This window comes from Anguilla anguilla, chromosome 6, assembly GCF_013347855.1.
Source record: "Anguilla anguilla isolate fAngAng1 chromosome 6, fAngAng1.pri, whole genome shotgun sequence".
Lineage (NCBI taxonomy): Eukaryota > Metazoa > Chordata > Actinopteri > Anguilliformes > Anguillidae > Anguilla > Anguilla anguilla.
This window is the reverse complement of record NC_049206.1, coordinates 8,055,546-8,076,381: the sequence shown is the minus strand read 5'-3', so window position 1 is coordinate 8,076,381 and position 20,836 is coordinate 8,055,546. Positions and strand designations below refer to the sequence as shown.

Here is a 20,836-nt window from a genome sequence, read left to right as displayed (position 1 = left end):
CCCACCCTCCTCCCCCCTCCTCCTCTGGTGTTATTTAAGGAAAAGGCAGCGTTTCCCCTCCTCTCAGCTCTCAGTACTGGTCTGGGTGTGGTTTTTTGAAAGACAAAGTTCTGTGAATGATGTGTACGCCTTCGACTCAGTTCCTGACTCGAGATAGAGGAGGAACAGTCTAGACGGCGAGCCGAGGCTTAAGGTCACGCTGCAGGAACGGGAGACATGGAGATTCTCCTCGTTTCTTCCTGTCCGTCAGGCTCCTGTGGGATTGTTTGACACAACGTGGCATACTTTTTTTCTGTTCATTTTCATTTTTTACTTTAATTTTTTTTTTTTTTTTTTTTTTTTAAACAGTCATGAGGTAAAAGGCTACTTATATGTGAGTAAGAACACTCTTATCATTGCCTAATTGTTTTAGATTTGATAACACAGCAACACGTGGTTAAGTTAAAAGGGCATTTTTGTGAGCGCTAATAGCCTGGTGACACTTTCGTGTTATTTGGACAAAAGCTACACAACCACCGAAAATGGCTGGAGTTACAGCTTTGCCCCTTGGATGATTTAAGTTGTGTTCTGGTCTCAACTCACATGTATTTAAGAGATTGCTCTCTGTGTGGTTTGAATGAAAAACAACAAACAATCCTCCACTTGGGCAAAATGTGACTTTAATTTGAATAGTTGAACAAGATCGGCATGTGTGCAAAATTCTTCCTTTTAAATTTCTGATTTGTTTGAAATGTACAAATTGGCTGCAGTTGGTTGGGTGATAGCTTGTTTTGGGCTCCAGAGAGTCAGACTAATAGATACCTTAAGGCTTATTCAAAGCGCAAAGCAGTTTTAGTAACACATTTTAGGCAGTTTTGCTTTCACTTTCAAAGCCGCTTGCATTGTGTGTTCATCCATTTATTACACATGGATATTTAGCAAAATATTAAGCGGAATATCTTATGATATTCTGCTGGGGAAACACCTGAATGTGATGGGTTTTTTTTTTGCCAAACGTGTGTAGGATTGTCCTTTCAATGGCACTTTTAAAGTGAATTTTTCTTAAGGTACTCAAATACTTAAATTGTGTGTGTGTGTGCGTATGCGTGTGCGTGTGTGTGTGTGTGTGTGTGTGTGAGAGTGTGTAGAATGATGTTGCATTCTATATTTTTCCTCTATTGGCATTAACATTTTCGATTTATATATTGGCTTTCATTACATCTAAGTTGAAAATGATAGAAATGAACACAACAGAAGTCATCATTCAATGTGAAAATCATTTTGTCGTGTGTAGCGCAAAATGTTTATGACTGATATCGGGGAAGCCTACAGGCCAATTCCATTTTAGTTTTAAAATATACATTTTCAAATATGGCAATTTTTTGCTGTATGAGGCATGTGTTTTCTGTGGTGTGTTCATTTTGTTTTAACCACTCAGTCCCAGTGTTATTTTGGATTAATGATTGTTGACCTTGAGCGATTTCTCTCAGTGTAGACCTATTAACGTCCTTGACCACTTTCCATTCATCAAGTTTCAATGTAAACACTCTGGCAATAATAACAAAATAACTCCCTGTGGGATCCAAGTCCTGTTAATTGCAACTTAAAAATGTTTGGCCTTTATGTATTTTCGAGAAATGTTTTCTTTCCCCCGAATATCTCTGAAAGACAATGAAATGAGTCACCTTAGTGGGTAGTACACTCTAGCTTACAGTTTTGACCTTAAGAGGAGCTAATTTCAAAAATAATATCCTGCCATTCCCAGCAAATGGTTTTGGTGTGAAATATTGCATTGCTGCCTTTTTTGTCCATATTAGGAGTGTGCATTCTGCGTCACTGGTTTTCGTTTTTGGTTAATTTAATTCACACGAACGGGCGAGTGGGCAAACAGAGGAAGTAGACTCCCATTTTGGATTGGCATCACTGGATATTTACGGCCTGCCATTTTCAGTCTCAGAAGCTGGAGGATTATTTGTCTCAATCTAAACATTAGACTACATCTAGGCGAAGGGCGTGCACGTGGTTGGGATTTGATCAAATGTGCTTACACTTGAGTGAAAATCCCGAAAATAAATGTCTTAACTTTTCTCCTCTTCGAAATGAGAGCAACAAGCAACAATGGGAGATGGGGGGGGCGGGGGGGGGGGGGGGGGGGGGGGGGGGGGGGAGTGGGCAATTGAAATCATGAACATTCAGAAATCATGGTTCCATTGTTCTTCAAAAAAAAAAAAAAACAGTAATAAACTGAGGCCACGTGTCTGCCCGGTCTCCTCTCTCTGGAGACCCATCGGATACTGGCCAGGGGGAGAGGAAGTAAGCAGTCTTTTCCACCTGACATCACAGAAATGATTATGACAACACCAGGGCCCTCCGTGTAAGGGTGGCCAACTGGCTTCCACCTCGAAGCTCTGGAATGCTTCACACGGTGTACTAAATCTCTTTGAAATGCTCCAGGTATTTTTCTAAGGGAGGGGGGGGGGAATAAAAGGGAGCACACACACCTAACCTTGTCAGGTAGAGTGCGGGCTGGGTCTCCACCACAGAGCGTACAGCCTTGTGCAAACTTGTGTGTGCATGCTGCGATGTCCAATGTAAATCAAAAACCTCCTCTGCTAAAGCCTAAATGTGTTTCAGGCCAACACAAACGCACCGAGGGCCGCGTGATGCGTAAGGCACGTTCGACAGTTTTCAGAGACCTGTTAATGTTTGTGAGTTGGCCCGTTTTGTCGCATTTCTTAAGAAGAAGAAAAAAACAAAAAACTAATAAAACAGCCTTGCATATCTGAAGGGTTAAACCACTGTGAAAATAAAAACCTAAAATGGACGGAGTGTAGCACAGTGGGTAAGGAACTGGGTTTGTAACCGAAAGGCCGCAGGTTCGATTCCCGGGTAAAGACACTGCCGTTGTACCCTTGAGCAAGGTACTTAACCTGCATTGCTTCAGTATATATCCAGCTGTATAAATGGATACAATGTAAAATGCTATGTAAAAGTTGTGTAAGTCGCTCTGGATAAGAGCGTCTGCTAAATGCCTGTAATGTAATGTAATGTAAAAATATTACATCTTTAAAAAATTGCCATTAGAACGGTTAGCTGTGTCTGACTGATGCAACAAAGGCCCAAGCCGACGGCTCATTGGCACACAGTCTGCGAAAACGTTTCCTCCGGAATTCTGCACAGAGACTTGTAAATACCGGCCGGGACACAAACAAGTGGCTTTTTTTTTCTAGAGTCGCCCCCGCCGTCCCGTCCCATAGGCTTGAAGCACTTTGAGTTCATTTCTAAAATGCCAAATGTCAAATTAGGGCCTCCCTGTCTCAGCTGGGCGGCAAAGTGCTTTCTCTTTATACTTTTTTAAAATTTATTTTTAAACACTAAAAGCAGTGCTGTAGGCAAATTGCCCTTGGTGAGCAAGGTACCAAGGATGACCAAGCAGGAGGTCAATGTAACCAAAGGAACAGCTTTGCAAACTTTTTTAAAATCGTAAATGAATTATTAATTCAAATATGCATTGTGTTAGCCATGAATAAGTAATGCAAGTTGAATATACGGGAAAGGTAATATTTAGAACAGGTCATCTTACGAACATGAGACTATATAATGAACTTCAGCAAAATATCCTACAAATCAGGATTTTCTTTTAAAATAAATTACTGTATCTTTTTGGAGCAGTTTTGTTTTCTCAGTATAACTAAATATCAGACAGCCAGGCAGGAAAAAACCGAAAATGTAAGCATGTTGTTTTTTTTTTTTGTTTTTTTTTTAATACTGAATTTACAGGTCAGTCATGTGATGAACAGTTGGAATAATTTGCTGTTCAGGTTAAATTTGCTTTACATTTGAATGCAATGTAAACCTTTTTTATTTTTTTATTTTATTTCATGAAACATCTGGAAGGCTGCAGATGTCTGACAACAAAAATACCACGTCAAATAGTTGAGAAATATATGAAGCACATTTATGAAAGCCTTTCCATGCAAAATGGGCTTTTTTGACATTCCTTTTAGTACTGCTGGAGAGAAAGGGGTTACATGAGGACAGGCATAAGCGTGACTTCTGTGATGGACTTCAGAAATACTACTGACAGCTAAGGACTGCTTTTATTTTTCTTTATGATAAAATGTCCATTTAAAAGTCTGTAATTCCATTATTTTAAAAATTTGCTTATGAAAACTTCAATCAACTCTCCCTACCAAATTCAGTTCCAATGGGAATTAGTCTTGTGTGCTGGCACTGGAAAATATCAAGGGTGGGTCGGAATTAATCTTCGTTTTGAATAAATTTCATAACCACACTCCATGTTTGTCAAAGGTGGGAAAATGATTGATGATTAAGGCCTGGATTCAAATTTTTCCCTGAACTTTTCCTGACTCAAAACTGTATATGCAGTTTTTTTCTTCTTCACAAACACAGGCTACAATACCTTGGAGTTCTCTACTTGTGGGACAGTGCAACCAAAGCCACATGAACAAAATATTAAATATAAACAGGGCTTTTAAAAATAGCTGAAACATATATTTAAAATGATACGTATATATCATAACTCATATATTACCTGTAGGCGCAGCAATTCATCAGTCTGTTTTTACCTGATCGTATTTACGTGTTTGGCTAAATCTTTCCCCGTTTTAAAGAATACTGTTTCCATATGTGGCAGTCTACGAAAAGGAGGAGGTAAATGAGACAAAATGGCAGCTTTAGAAACCACCAATGCCCTGCTCTCCCAAAGAAACTACCACGAGCTTGTCATTAACGGGCAGTCTGCTCCGTAGTATACCCGCCATTGTATGTACAAGTGCATTATTTCCCACAATGCATTTGACCAAGGCCACCATATGTTCGCCCCCCTGGGGTGATTCCATTTCTCCTATACAGTAATACTTCACAGCACAGCACTTATTTTCATTTAGTAAATATTGAATGCCGTTCTAGTGTTTCACTCAGTAAGATAATTTATGGATGTTTTTCTCCACATCATTCACAGAACCTTGCTTCATTTTAAAATGCTCTGTTGCCATAAAGTCAATATTAAGTTATTATATATCTTAAAATATTCACAAAACTCTGGACTTAATTATTTGTGAGATGCGATACTTTTTTATTTAACCTTTTTGTTGTACAGTTGTTTTTCCAGGCAAAAAAAAAAAATTATCAGTTGGAGAGATAACACGGCTAAAAATAAACTAATGGAAAACAGGGCTGGTCTGAATAGACAGGCAGCAACAACTCTCCGGAGAAAATTGCGTATAAGCTTGTTAATTGCGTGGAGTGCGTGCTGTTAATGACACAGAGATTCAGGCGCGAGGATAGAAGTGCTCAGCGGCCTTTCGAGGGCCGCGCGCCCAGACAGCGGGCCCCTTCCTCTCCGCTCTTCACGGCGAAAGAGCTTTGGCCCGGGTGCCATAATTTGCCTTCCGCAATCAAAACAAAAGCAGCGTCGGGTTTTTAGAAGCGAGATCAAAAAAACAAAAAACAAAGCAGTTTTAGGGCCGCTTCCTCTGAAAAGAGCCGAGCGTAAGAGGGCAGGGCACTGCGATGTTTGCGTGTGGGCAGCGATGGTGCATCCCCCCCCCCCCCACACACACACACCTCCCCCCCATGCTTCACCCCTCTCCCCAAAAGCAGAAGCATTAAATTGCACTAATTGCCTGTAGCAGTGATGGGCTGTGTGTTCTTAGCATTATTTCTTTTCAAAGCCGTGCTGGTCCTTCATTAACTCTAAAAAAAAGAAGGGGTGTTATCAGCACAACCACCTAGCATTTTTCAACTAAGATAAGAAAAATACGATTGGTTGTTTTTGTTCTGGAGAGAAATGCACTTTCCACCATAGATAATGATGGTACCATTCTGTCTGAAAATGATCTACTTCCTCCATTCATTTTGTGGGTGCAGACTGCTAACATGGGAGACTGAGCAAGTGGCATTCAGTTAAGAAAAAACCCAGCTGACAAAATGTATAATACAACTCCAAAACCTGTCAAATACTGTTCACAAATATTTTTTTGTGATGATGATGATAATAATAATAATAATAATAATAATAATAATAATAATAATAATAATAATAATAATGGTATAACAATGATAGTTGAAGTATGTAGCAATAGTGTGCTTATGAGTGGCAGTTACTTTAAAAGTTTCTGAAATGGGAGAAGATGATGGAGGATAAGTCTGCAAGTAGCTGGCAGCTCACTCTGTCATGGCAGTCGAATGGCTTAAAGAATGAGTAGTCTAGGCTGCTTCAACACATCAGCATAAATATATTTAGTCGGATTTAGCCTTTTGACGAGATCTTTGCCCATTATTTATATTTTTATTTTTGAATTGTAAAAGTGATTGAGTTAATGAAATACTATTATTACTTCAGTGATTTTGTTATGTGTTTATATTATTGATGGACCTGTAATATAAACAGAACCACGGTTTTGGAAATGGTTCATTTAATAGATTTACTCTCTGATGCACACAAATAGCAGAGAAAGAGAGAGACAGAGAGAGGGACAGACAGAGAGAGAGAGAGAGAGAGAGAGAGAGAGAGAGAAAGGGACGGACGGAGGGAGAGAGAGAGAGGGAGGGAGGGAGGGAGAGAGAGAGAGAGAAAGAAAGAGAGGGAGGGAGTGAGAGAGCGGGAGAGAGAGACAGAGAGAGAAAGAGAGAGAGTGAGAGAGAGACAGACAGAAAGAGAGAGAGTGAGAGAGAAACAGACAGACAGAGAGAGAGAGAGAGAGAGAGAGAGAGAGGGGGAGAGATAAAAGGGCAATTATGGCAGGGACCTGGTGTGTGGGGTTTGTTCTCCGAGTCTTGTTTACAGGAAGTTCTCTAAAGTCCAACAGATGGGTGCATTCAGAGAAAAGCATTTTATTGCATTCTTCCAGGCCTAATAAAACCGCTCGAATGCCGGCCACCTTCTCTTATGCGTGGGAAAGCCGTGGCCCTAGCGCTGGTCTGAACGCCGCCACTGAGCCTGGATGCAGGGGTGTAGCACAAAATTCTGGGCCCTATACACAAGCAGTGTCTGTGGGCCCCCTTCCTCTCTTGAGCCATGTCTCTCACGCATCATTCCAGGCTTTTCGAGGAAAACGGCCCTCCCCCCATTCGGGCCCTGGGTAGTCAGTCCCACTTTTCCCCCCCACTACGACGCCACTGAGCCTGTCGTACGCGCTCGTGCCGCGAGGACTTAAAGCAGCCGTTCCGTTTCCGTAGCGAGAAAGCGGACGTTGTTTTCGAGCGCGGTCCTAAGATGGCGTAAGGTTCCAAATCGTTCCTTTTCCCTTTGCACGCGTTCTTATGTGGGTGAGATCTTGTCTCGTCCTTTGAGCATTTTTTTTTCGGGACTGTCCAATGCCCAAGACATTGGTGTCTCCTTGTTGTGCGTGAAAGAATTGGGTGGATTGATTCAGTGCGTAATGTTCTATTCTCTGATCTGATAACTTCCACCACGTAATCAAACTCCCGATCGCGATGTCTGTCTTTGATATTTCAATGACATCACGGCATTTTTTTTTCACAGGAATATTCTCCTCCCTTCCCTTCATAATGTTCAGAAGCACTAACAATTTCATTTTTTTTTCTGATAAATGACAAATATATTGGACAAAGTAAATTGTTCAACTGGAAATACTTGGCCAAAAATATATATCTCTCCACTGGCAGGTATTTTTGCTGTAATCCTCGCAAGTGACATAAATTTGGATCGTTTCCCCTGGTTTTGTGTTTTGAGGGTCTGAACTTGCTTCAGATCTTAAGTTGGCGTGAGCAGGGTTTTACTCAAGTCGCTGTTTTGTCCTCGAGGTAGTTCAGGTCTGCAGTATTTTTCTTGGTCCAGTGTCGTATAGTAAATAAACTGTAAGGCTTATTTTGCTCCCTGATTGATGTCCTCCGGCAAGGGGCCTGCGAGACATTTGGTGGCTGAGGAGTTTCCGTGGAAACAATTTGGCGCTTGTCGGCAACCTCAATTTAATTATTTTTTCATGTGCCTTCTCAGCAAGTTCGGGAGGTCATGCAAAAACAATTCAGGCCCCTTAAAAACAACTAAAGGAAACAACCAAAATACCTGTAATCACTGGAGAAACCCTGAATAGAGAAATATATAATGCAATAATAATGTTGCATTGATGAAATTCCATTTTTGTGGTCTAGCTACTGTATGAATACACTGCTCAGATCAGGACTGAATTCAGTGAGGACTTTCACCACCTCTCCTTCAAGCACAGCATAAGTAGAAAACCATATCAAAATGTATGCCAAAATGAATACAGTAAAACAAACACTGCGAAATTTGGAAACCTTATGAATGAAGTCCATTTTGGAAGTGCTGAGTTGCATTCGCTGGACAGGATCAATTTGATTTGTGTTTATGTTAAGTAGCAGTAGCCCACCAACCGATTAATGAATAATTTCGTCTGCTAGTTTCCTTTAGTCATTTGTTTTATGAGGAAAGTATTTATTTATGAGCACAATACTTTCGACCAGAACATGTAATTTCAGCTGGATGGCTGCAGAAAGGCTGCCCTGATTATTTCCAGAATAATAACAACACTGGCAATTGTAGCCAGAAATAAATAATAATAAAAGAGAACATTTTCTGCAGTAAAATCCATCCTTAGGGGGAAGAAAAATCAAAGTACAGAGCCTTGCCTTTGTATTGTTTGAGTACTCTGGTCTAGCATGGCAGTTTTTTGCGACAAGGCGTTTTTTTCCCACTGCTGGAATGTATTTTGATGGAGAAACTGGTTCCCTAAAAGCGCCTCCATGTATGCGTATTAAAGAGGAAATGTTGGCCAGTCGGTCGGTTGCTCTGATCTGTAGCACATGCTTGTGCCTTTTTTTTGTTTTTTTTTTGTGAGTTGTGCCCTGTTCCCTGCCTCAGAGCCGCGATTATCAGCGTCGCCATCATGGCCGCCCTGCCTCCTTCGTCCCTTCGGCCCTCCCTCAAGCTCCCGGCCAAAATTTTTCGGCTTTATCTGCGCTCTGGTGCTCGGTGAGCCCGCCCCGGCGCTCCCCCAGAATGCACCACAGGTCCTTTGTCCTTCCTGGCAGGGTCTTTTCCTCCCAGATCTGGGGCCCAGACGAAACGCACGTGCTCCAGCCGTCTAGCCATGATGACTAAATCTGTGGAAACTGTTTATGATCTTTCGGGGAGGGGGGGGGGGGAGGGGTTCGGGGTGGGAGACGAGGGAGGGGGAGAGCGCGCTGGCATAAACCCCTAACGAGAAGTAAACAACCGCCCGGCGAAGTTTGATTGACGCCAGGCCTGTCCAATCCGCAGCGAGCCAGACTAGGGCACGCAGCAGCGCTGAATGAATAAGCCCTGATAGCCATTTTGAACATGCTCCGGCAGTTCGAAACTCGCTAATGGCAGCCATCATGAAAGCAGACAGAGGAGTGAAGAGTGAACAATGGAGGACACTATTATTACTTTCACCGAAGCTCTACATTAACTTTGAATTGTATGCAAGCGTAATACTTTTTTTTTGTGCTCATTACATGTCTGGGAGACTCACTCTTTAATAATACGGAACAAATGAGAGGCCTTTCATATACGGTGCTATTCTGGGCTTTTGCCCTGTAATATCAGTCAGGTTTAATACTAAATCCTTAGTCTCAGCTACTCTCCAGTTTCATGACAGTTTCCACCCTGAACTGCGTTTCCCGGCATGGAGATCACATAGGCTGCTGCGGTCGGGACGCACAGATTTCAGGAAATACGTCTGGAGTGACTCCGTCCAAGTTGGCTTGCGGTGTGAATACATCAAAATCTGCACACTCGCACAGCGTTGAAACAGTGCTGAAGTGTTGAAGAAGGGTGTAGGCAGTGTGACAAAGCTCTTTAACTGCGGTAGGCCCTGCATAGGAGGTGTGAATACCCTTTGTGTTAAAGAACCAGTATAAATTTGAATTACGGCTGTTCGCAAATAAATATTCACACAGGAAACATTTGTTGCAAATATGCGGGCTTGTATGGACACATTTTTGTGACTGATTTTGGCTTCTTTAGAAAACTATACCACAATTATTTCTGAAATAGCACATTAATTTATTTTTAGTTGGACTGCATCTCATAAATCATTATATATATAGCCTTTGAATTGAAATTGCATTGGTAAGAAATTAATGTTGTATGGTTTGGTTTTTTTTAGGATATATTGCATGGTAATTGCTCAGCAAAAATATGGCACAGGCCACAAATTCAGGTCTACAGTCTAGCCCAGGGGTGTCAAACTCCAGTCCTGGAGGGCTGCGGTGTCTCCAGGTATTTGTGGTTTCCTTTCCATCTGTAGCCAATTAAGGCCTTGAGAAAAAAGGTGTGTGGACTCCTCAGCCAATTACTCCTGCCGAAAAACACGGCGGAAAAGCAGCAGAAACCGCCGCGCTCCGGGACCGGAGTTTGGCACCCCGCCGTAGCCCGACTGCGAGAGACGTGAAAGCGGCCGTCCTTCCTCCGAGCAAATTTCATCGCCGACGTCCTCGCAGCCTGCCAGATGAATCGCCTGTCGGAGAGTGCTGAATGGTCTCTGTCAGTACTGATAATGGCTTTACTGGAGGGTCTAGCCTGCCGTAACTCACCACCTGCCACGAGTAGCGTAGGCTCCCTGCCTAAAGCACATTTGCGGCTAACCCCCTTTTTGCCAAACCACCCTCTAAGATAAGGCTGCGGTTTGAAAGGCTCCCGTGTGACTGGGTGTCACATTAGGGGGCGACATAGCGACATTGCTCAGGAGGTAAGACCGATTGTCTGGCAGTCGGAGGGTTGCCGGTTCAAACCCCTCCCTGGGCATGTCGAAGTGTCCTTGTGCAAGACACCTAACCCCTAACCCCTAACTGCTCTGGCGAATGAGAGGCAACAATTGTAAAGCGCTTTGGATAAAAGCGCTATATAAATGCAGTCCGTTTACCGTTTACCATTAGAATTCGTTAGCATCCCATGTGCTCCAACCTTGGTGATTAGAACGTTGGTTCTGGCAGCGAATGAGGAAGCACTGTGACGATCGAGAGTGGCATCGAAGTGGCGTCCCTCGAGTGCGATTCGTCTGACATCGCCACGGAAACGGCGCACTTGCTGGACACCAGCGAGGTGACCCCCCCCAAAAAAAGGGAATGAGAAACGCCCCAGTGGGGAGGAACACCGCGTCCTGCCATCGCTCTGTGGCTCTGGCGCCCAACGCCCTGGCCGCCGTCCAGCAGGTGTGCGGTTTCCGCGGTGATGTCAGGTGAATTTGCCGAGGGACCCAGAGCCGCAGAACACAAAGGACGAGGTAAGGTGGGGGATCCGATATCCCAGAGGGCAGCAAGGTGTGCGTGCGCTTGGCCCCCTTCCCCCCCGCCGGCCATTAGTGTGTCAGCGGGGAGCGGGGGGGGGGGGGGGGGCGCGCGTCGTCCCTGACCTCAGACTCCGCTAAAGCGAAGCTCCCGCCGTTTTCCAGGGCGCAGGTGTCGGGAGGGGGGGGGGGAGGGGGGGGGAGGGGGGCGCGCGGCAGGGGTCTGCCGGGGAGGGCGGGGGTTAATTGCGGCAGTTTGGCCGAACGTTCCCCGTGATGGCGGAGTCAATCAGCAGCGGTGGAGCGCCTCGGCGAGCCCCCCCCCCGAGCGCTCCATCACTCCGGGGGGGGGGGGGGGGAGGAAAGGGCGCGTAACGCTACATTGAAAGGCAGGAATTCAAAGGGCTCCGCGACCTGGCTGCTAAATGCTAATTGCGAGGCGGAGTTCAGGAAGCGGATCGTCAGTCTGTGCAGTGAGCAGGCCCGCGTTTCCATCTGTCAGCCCCAGACGGCATTCAAAAAAAACAACAACAAAAACATTTTAATCACTTATAATGCATAAATAGAGCTGTTTTCTTCATATGGCCAAATAGTACTTCTTTTCTTGGTCTTGTGGACAGTATATTGCGTGCATATTGTGTTTGTCAAAATAAAATACTTCGTAGACTGTGAAAAATAGATTTTTGTTAAAGTGAATTTCATTTTAAATGACTACGTCAGGCCTAGCCCATTATTAGTATTATTTCAGATTCGCTGATTGCGCATAATTGTTTATGTCACCGTAGGAGCATTTAGGTCTTTATTATATTTGAAAACATAAGTATAAGCAATCAGTATTTGTTATTTGACGGTTGCTATTACAATTACGTGCTGTTTTCAGTCCTGTCAAACTCATGAGCTGGATATCTATAATTACGCGTATTAAAATGTCAGGCTTGTGGAGTGAAACAGTCCGGCTGCCTTGTGTTGGCCACCTGTTTTCTGTTTCTCCGATGTTGCCCCGACACCCCTCTCCTTTCAGGCCAGCTTTAGGGGAGGGCCTCATGTCGGAGGACTTTGAGCTGCTTCCTGCGCCCATTTGTCCCCTGACCTCTTGCTCTGAGGTCAGCCGAAGCAGGTGTCAGCAGAGGTGTTGAGAGACACGACTGACTTCAGCACAAATGGAGTTCTTGCCTTTTCACTTCTTTCATTTAGCCCTTTGAAGAGGCCGTTTTTTTGGAATTATTTTTTTTTTTCAGAATTCCAAGTCAGTGTTCTATAATTCCGTTGGTTTCAATTACCAGGAGTGATTGTTACATCAGCATTAGAACGTTCAGTTATGAACATTCTGATCACGTGTTTGTGATGTCACACTTTCAAGGGTTAAGGAGACACAGCCGTAGCTGTGCTGACAGTGCTCTGTATGGATATGATTTGCACAGCTTGAGAGGAACCGAGCATTTGAGCAGCGCTCTGGCGTACCTCACACTTTAGCCTTTTCTACTGCCTTCGCCTTTTGTCACCCCCCTCCCCCCTCTGTTTCGCATTTCCTGCCCTTTTATAAAAATATGCAGTGCTTCTGGGATACCGGAGGGCTATAAAAAGGCCGCTCTGATAGCCAAAGTTAAAACCATACTGTATAGCGTTGACTACACAGGACGATTGTTTATACTGGATTCTGCTTGCTTATTTCCTGCTGAGCCATATTGACTGAAAGGGCATAAATATTTAGAAAGGCCCTTATTGGCTGCTGGGTTCTACATCTGGAAAGTAACCGTTTGGTTCCAACTTGGAAATTTTTAAAAGTCCTGGTATCGTGAAAAATAGGTCAAAGTCTTAGGCTTATTTACAGTACAACAACATTGTGTCTTAGTATAGCTTTCTGGCTAAGAAATGTTTTCCGTCCTGCTCATATGTAACTAGGTCCTCGTTTTCCCTTCTGTCATACCCAATCACATGACCCTGTCAGTTTTAGCAGTTTGGTTATGTGTATAAGGGGCCTACCTTTCTTGAATGCCACCCTTTGTGTTGAGTATGTAAACACTTCACAACACAACAAGTCAAGTGGCCACCTCAGACTTCAAAGCGTTTCACTCTGGGATACATTGGGTTTTTTACAATGGGTCATAAAAGGGGAACACGTAGACCATTATTATTCTGGTTTGCTTATAAATATACAGACTCTAAATTTAGCACCTCTGTGAAACCAAGAATGTGCCTTCAGGTTGTACACACATTGATTGTGCTGTTGCATGAATTTAATACAAATTCCTGTTGTCCGAGTCATATGGGCATTTGTATCTATGGTATTGTCTATTGACTTCAACTCTGGCAAATGAGTGAAATTAAAAAAATATCTCCTCTTTGTTTAGGACATTTCAGCCATTTGGGAGGACTTGGTTGCTTGATTGGCGCTGGTCTCTGGTGAGTTTACCTACAAATAATGAGAGTTTTTTGTCGTATAATTGATTGCTTCCCATACAGACGAGAAGTCAAGGACCTCTAAGGCCTTTGAAATTGTATCCCTAGCTCCTAACTCAAAGCGCAAAAGGCTGAGGTATGTGAAAAATAATTCATTTTATGTTACACACTAATGATTATGTGCACTGTGAACAAATTTTGACTTTCACAACAGCGCACAAAGTTTGCAATTTTCCACTCAAAAAGGACAGGTCAGGATCCTTTGGGAATATAATAATAATACTTATGATGTTTCACCATTCAAGAAGTTCTGAAACACAAAGATCCTAGTACATGTCTGAACACCCAAAGACCTTAATAAAGTAAAGGGCTATGCTTGTGTTTCCATTTGATGAGGATAATCCCTGTCCTGTAAGAGCATAGTGAAAGTGCTACTCCATCTATATAATGCCTGCTCTCAGAACTACAGTACATTAACCCTTCTGACCCATTATAATCATTAATAACAGCAAGCTTGTGATGATATTGTGATCATAATAAGGTTATACGCATATTTAGACTTTCAGCCAAAGAAATACAGAGGCTGATAAGTACCAAAATTAAAAAAATCTCCAATCCAAAGTGAAAACGTAATTTCAAAATAAATGATAAAAAATAAGAACTGTCATTTACTTTGGAGATGCTCATTCACATTGTTCGACATTGCGGTACTTTGCATAGCTTTTCATAGTGGATGTTCATTTGAATTTGGTTTTATATATGACTGATCATTAAACACTCCACAGTGGAGGGCACAAAGATTAGCACTTCACGCTTTCCATGGAACCTCGCAGCAAATATAGAAAAAAGGTTTTGCAAGGTCCAATTTGAATGGATTTATTTGTTTATTTTTTTTTGCATTGCCGATATGGTCTATGGTCTGTGGTGTACTTTTAGTGTGACGCAATGCATTTTGGTGACGCACACATTTTCGAAACTAGAGATATAAAACTTATGCAGCAAAAGAGCAGGGGTCAGCTGTGCAGCTTGTCATGCTATTTTCCATTTGCATCATTATGTTTGTGAATGAATACAGTGAAAAATTGCTTGCAGTTAGCAACATGTGCTGTAATGCTATTTTACACTGCGAGCAAGAGCAGGCTGTTTTTTATCACATAACTGTCAGAAAATGAAATATCTTTCTGTATATCGACTGTGCCTTACCCGCATTACAAGGCAATGCGCCTTCACATCACCCCTTCAACTTTGGGCAGAGCAGGGTGTCCCCAGGTGCGACGACTCACCTCAATATGGCTCCCGGTGGCACTCCAGAGTCCGCCGGCGTCCCAGGCGCAGCGACAAAATGTCCGCCCCAGTCGAGACGCGACCCCGCCCCCCTTCCCAAAGTCACGCGCGCCCCCGCCGCTGGCCGGCCGCCTTTCATCTGGAGGCGGACTCCCAGGTGCGCGGGGGTCATGCCGCTGCAGTGGCTGCTCTAATAGAGCCACCTGTTCAGACGCATATCTGCGACTTCCTGCCTGCCCTGTGGGGCCTGAGCGCTTCATTAAAACGCTGGCGCTCCGCGGCCGTTTTAATGAAGACGAGATCAGCGAGGGCAGCGCTGCCGTTCGATATCAGCTCGCGGGCGAAAGGCAGCTTTTTGAAAAATATTTTGTTTTTTTTTACATTTCCGCAAATAAGCTCATTAAGCTGAGTATAAGATCATTAACTCACGAACCCTGACACGGTGCTGCAATTTGGTTGGTCCAAGAAAACGTTGAATGAATTAAATCCAGAGTTATGAAAAAATAAAAACAAACACTTTTAGACCATAGCGGTAACTCTGAGCCATTTTTAATTATTTGGACTGACTAAATATTAAATAAATTTAAATGATGTCCATACCAAATGTGGGAGTTTATTTATTTATTTATTTATTTATTTATTTATTTATTTATTTATTTATTTACTTATTTACTTATTTTAATACGCGCATGAATCTTTATCAAACATAGCACTTCTGAGCCTGCATCACGAGGCAAGATTATTGAGTTAGCTGGATAACTGCGCTGAGTAAAACCCAGAACAGAGCTTCTTACTTTAGTCCACGTTCCAGATTCGGGAGGGCTCTGGATCTTACTCAGCGCAGTTATCCAGCCGACCCAGTAACCCTGCTTCGCGATACAGGTCGCCCTGGATCTTCACATCTTCGTTCGTAACCCCTCGCATTGTCCTCCTCATTGTTTACAGTGCGAGGCTTTCGGCCTCTGCTTTGTTCACTTTCGGTTCGCAGGTCTAAGGGCGACAAAGGGGAACTGGAGAAAGGGCGGCCATTTGCATGAGACACAGACTGACGCCCTTCCTAGAGTTTATTGCGGGGGCCTGTCAGAACGCAATTGAGACTTGAGCTTGCATCTTCCACAGCTAATAAATTTGATTGATCGGCTGTGAATGGTTGCCAGCACACCACTCCCTCAATAGCTGTCTGTCTCTCATCAGCTTCTTTTAATTACCTTGGACTTGGTGGCAGGGGGGGATGTGTGCTAATGATGGTGCTAGGAATGTTCCAAGGTGCAGAGTTTAACCCTTTAGCTGCAGCCTTGGCAAAGCTTTGAGGAAGTTCTGTCCCATTTATCAGTGACCAATAGTTTTTTTTTTTTTTAAAAAGCAGTTCAATGCAAACTACAACCTAATGATGCAATCTACCCTGGAAACATGACTGATGATGAATCACGCAGTGCTATGATTCAATACTTTGATGATAAAATTGTGGCAAAAAGACTTGTTTGTTTTGTGGATCAGGCCTATTCATGGAGACCAAGTACCAGCGAGGAGATTGTGGGGCAGTCATGAATTATGAATTATGAATTATGAATGGAACACTGATAGTCATACACCCTATTCCATCCATCAAGGAGTGTGCACCTGTGTGTGCTCAAATTCAGACAATTACCAAATGTATTCATGTCGCTCTCACTTCTACCAGTTCACATTTCTCCTTCCATCCCTCGCTCTCTCCCTCTCTCTATGGGGCAGCTGGAGGGATTCCTGGCAGAGTGATTTGGGTTTATGTCATTAAATCACATTGCCAGGGATTTCCAACCAGCTGCAATCCACAGCCCCAACCCACCTACCCCCCGCCACCCAAACTGCAGCCAAACTTAGGTGCCTTGACCACTCATCACCACCCAACTTTCCTCACCCTGTCATGCGTACAAACTTAAAATCCTAGTCAAGGGCTTACACACCAAACTTAGACTGGACTGATCGTAGACTTATCCTACTCAAGTTCATCCAGCAAGAGGGAACTGACGAGAAAGTAATTCATGAGACCTTCTGTTTGGGGAAGATACTCACGGCGACTAACTGTAATTGGTGGTCAGGCGTTTCTCTTTTCTCTTTTTCAGTGGCTCGCTGACTTGAGGCAGAATCCCGTTTCTGTTTTGAAAAAACAAAAGAAAAACATTTCCTTTATGTGTCACAGCCTCTCACAATTCGAGTTTCCACCCTGGCGCGATGGTAGGCTAGCTGCTTGCGTGTAGGAAACGGGGACTTTTTGTTTTGTGTATTTAGTCACTGCTTATCATGATATAAGAATACTTAGCTTCTTCTTCCTCAAGCACTTGCTCTTAACAACGAAGATGACTATAGCTATTTAGTGTAGCCAGAAGAGTGGGCGAACGACAAGACTGAGTCCACTCAGAAGGGCCCGCAGAGCTGTTCCATATTTTGTGGAGATCGACTTCATAATGGATGACTGGTGTGCACTTAAGTATTTAGTTTGGCATATTTTCTCTGTGTTGAGATACTTCCTGTTTTGTATTGAGGTGAAAGAAACCACTGGCTGGAGCCCAGCATGCTAGAGAGTTTCTGCTGTGTGATTGTTCCTTCCAAAGAGAACAATACTGTTTTCACAAGGGGACTGATAACAGACCGGGTGAAAAAAAGAAAAACTTCGGTTTTTATATATCTAAAATTCAGAGACGCACAATGAAATGTGTCAGAAATAGGAAGCCGGCCCGCATGGGTGTTGGGGGGGAACTCCGTCCTCCGTCCTGTTTGAATTTTGTGCCTTTTTCAACGGCAGGATTTCCTGGTGCCAGGACTGAACGTCAGCTTGACATTTGGTTTTCGAAGTCTTCTCCCATTTAACGTTATCAGACCCGGGTAATCGTAAATATTATGCGCGAGGCCTTAAGACTGTCCTGAAACCGGCCTCCTCCGTAGGCTGAGAAATATACAGCAGAGCCGTGACCATAAATCAAAGTGTGTTTTTGGATGCTGTCTCCAGCCTCCTATCTCACACACGGCTGGTTCCTCTTAAGATGGTCCTCGTCCCCCCTGAAAAAGCCATTAACCCCACCTCGAAAGAACAGGGAAAAAGCATGAGAGTAGTGCTTATCCTGGTTTAATCAGAATTTTTTTTTGTTGCACAGGTATCTGTGTGTGACCCTGTACCCCGTGATGTATTCGCCTAATTTCTGTGCTGCTTTGGACAGAGCAGAACCTCTATATGCTTTCATTTTGTGCAAGCCAAGGTCAAATTTCAGATTTTTCAGCCTTTCTTCCTGTCAGCTTCGCAGTAGGAAAGGCCAGTGACCAAGAGGATTTCGTATTTGTTTTGTATTCGCATTTGTTTGCATTCAAAAAAGCCAAGTTTGTGTTGTGTTTACAATTGCACATGCACATTGTGCTTTTAGCTTATTGGTCAAATTTTAAAAAAAAATCGTTTGAGAGCTTTTTATACCCATTCAATTTTGTGGTGTAATTGTAAAATTGCAGCCTATAAAGAGCTGTGCCATTAACAACAAAAAATCTGCTATTATACTTCAGGTATGATTGTAAAAATACACGTGTTTTGTGTTGAAATTGGTGCCAATCAGTTCATATTATCCAAATCATTACTTGAATTTTATGTTCCATATGTTCAACATCTTCATTATACACACAAGGTTATAGTTATCATTCCTTATGCCTATTGTAAATTCACAATTAAGCGGCAACAGCAAGAAGAAAGAAAAAAAAAAACCTTACAGAAAGTTTAAAGGACAAAGTATGAATGGGGGGTAATTTATCTGACTCGTAAAAATATTATAGTTGCGCATAAAAGTGCCCATTGAGTGCTTTAGTGGAATTGATTAGCCCAGTATTCCCTCCGTTCTCTCTGGCTACCAAACACCCCTGTGCACATGTTTTCTTCTTTCGTAGGCGCTCCACTCTCTCTCCTAAGAGGGCCACTAAACCCCTCTCTCAACAAAACCCCTCAATCTTGAATCGGGACGAGCACGTGGGGGTGGGTTTCGACGTCCCAATTCGTCTTTGCCAACTTGCGTTCTCCTAGTGACTGCGTGTAACTCAACACAGACCTATATCTGTAAGCTCCTGGGCTTCTTTGGAAAGGCAACCACACAGACATGGGTGGCCTACAAGTGAGGAGGAAGAGGAGGAGGAGGAGGAGGAGGAGGACGACATCTGGATCGGATGACTTGGCGCCAGAGTTTCCTGAGGTGCAGGACTTGGCTTGCTCCGTGAACAGATCTGGGAATGTCCGTGTTCACAGTGGCTAAGTTCCGCTCCTCAGAAGCACTTGCTTGGCGACGGCAGAGGGGTTGCGACAGCGGAGGGGTGGCCATGGCGATGACTGGCAGAGGGGTGTGGCCACGGCAACAAACGACAGAGGGGTAGTCGTGGTGGTGAATGGTAGAGGATGCGTTAAGTGCCCCCCCCCCCCCAATTCAAACCCACCCCTTCCCCCACCCCTGCCCAGAGGGGCTGGATAATTTGGGTGGCATTCATACTGCCACCACATGAAAGGTTCTATCAGGATGCCCAGTGGTCACAAAAAAACTCCACCTCTGTTCAAAATGGCGTTATACCTTGGGACCTTGGACATTCTGCGCAAATATCAAAAATACAAAAATCCTTGGTTGCGTTAGAATCACAGCATCTGCACATACTGAAATGAAAATATTACTTACAACATTTAATCTGCATATATGCAGATGAAAGGACATTTCCAAAACAGAGCAATATAAATTTTGTCTTGTCAGACTGTTTGGTATTGTCATTCACAGTGGCCTAAGGATGAAAATAATCCTTAGAAAAAATGAGGTGACATTTTTTATTTTATTATTGCAAACTTGTGAAGTGTCAACACTATCATTTGGATTATGGAAAACATTTAATCAGGATCTCTTTAGGCGTTATAGCACTATTGGATTTGGCAGTTATTCAAGAAGCACATCTGCACCCCGTCTAGCTAATTTGTTCAGTGTCCTCACATAAAACCTGTATTTGTTTAGTCTTCTCCATCTTCTCACACTGCAGATATGCATAGCCGGCACACAGAGGTGAATCCATCCTGAGACGGCATCGGAAGATTGAAATCATATCAGGTAATGTCTTTCTGTGACTTTCAACCTTTTCCAGGGTTAATGTGTTGTCATCCATCATGAGTTACCTGGCCATGTAGCCATTTTACATCAATCATTTCATTCCCAGTTTTTTCACAATATTATTTGGAAAAAAGCTACTCTTTTGTCCTTCAAATAAAGAGCTGCCATAAACAATTACGCCAAAGTTAAATAAATGAATTGTACGGATTTCATTTAGTTTATTTAAAAAAATAATTCACCGTGTTCAGCCATTTCTGTTCCCAAGAACATGGTTGAAGAAAGATGTGTAATTTGAGAAATGATGATCAATGTTCCCATTTTCCTTCATACCAATAAATCTTTAAAGTACTGCATATTGCTCTACTGTGATTATTTACACATCTGCTGTGACACAAGGCATCTCAATGTATTTAGAATGATGCATTTGTTTATTTGGGAAATTTTGATGGCACTCATATCAGCCTTTGCTTGGTGTTATTGAGTGTGCATGTGAGATTGTATTTGTATATGATTAAGTTAGTATGCGTGTGTGTGTGTGTGTGTGTGTGCGCATGCTCACGTGTGTGTGTGTGTGTTTCATAGGTCTTAAAATTCAACATTTGTGCATTAAAGTGAGTGCCTAAGTTTAGCCTCACCCATCAAAACTCCTGGGTGAAGGATTGAAGCCTGTGTTGCAGCTGTCCACTCCATCCACTCTGAAGCGCCCCCCTGTGGCGGGGGGCAGGATCATCAGGATTGGGTTCAACCTCCTGTGCCTACTGAGCTGATAACAGTTGATGTAATGAGCACTGGCTCAGTTCAGCAGGAACCGGAGTTCTGCCCCTA

The 20,836-nt window shown here is 43.3% G+C and overlaps 1 long non-coding RNA gene across 1 annotated transcript; it reads left to right on the top strand.

Moving 5' to 3' along the window:
• The first annotated feature begins 305 nt into the window (after positions 1–305).
• Positions 306–20,299, top strand: LOC118230506. The gene is made up of 3 exons (XR_004765858.1): positions 306–373; positions 13,589–13,640; positions 19,944–20,299. It is a non-coding gene; the product is annotated as an uncharacterized LOC118230506 (long non-coding RNA).
• Positions 20,300–20,836: the final 537 nt, after the last annotated feature.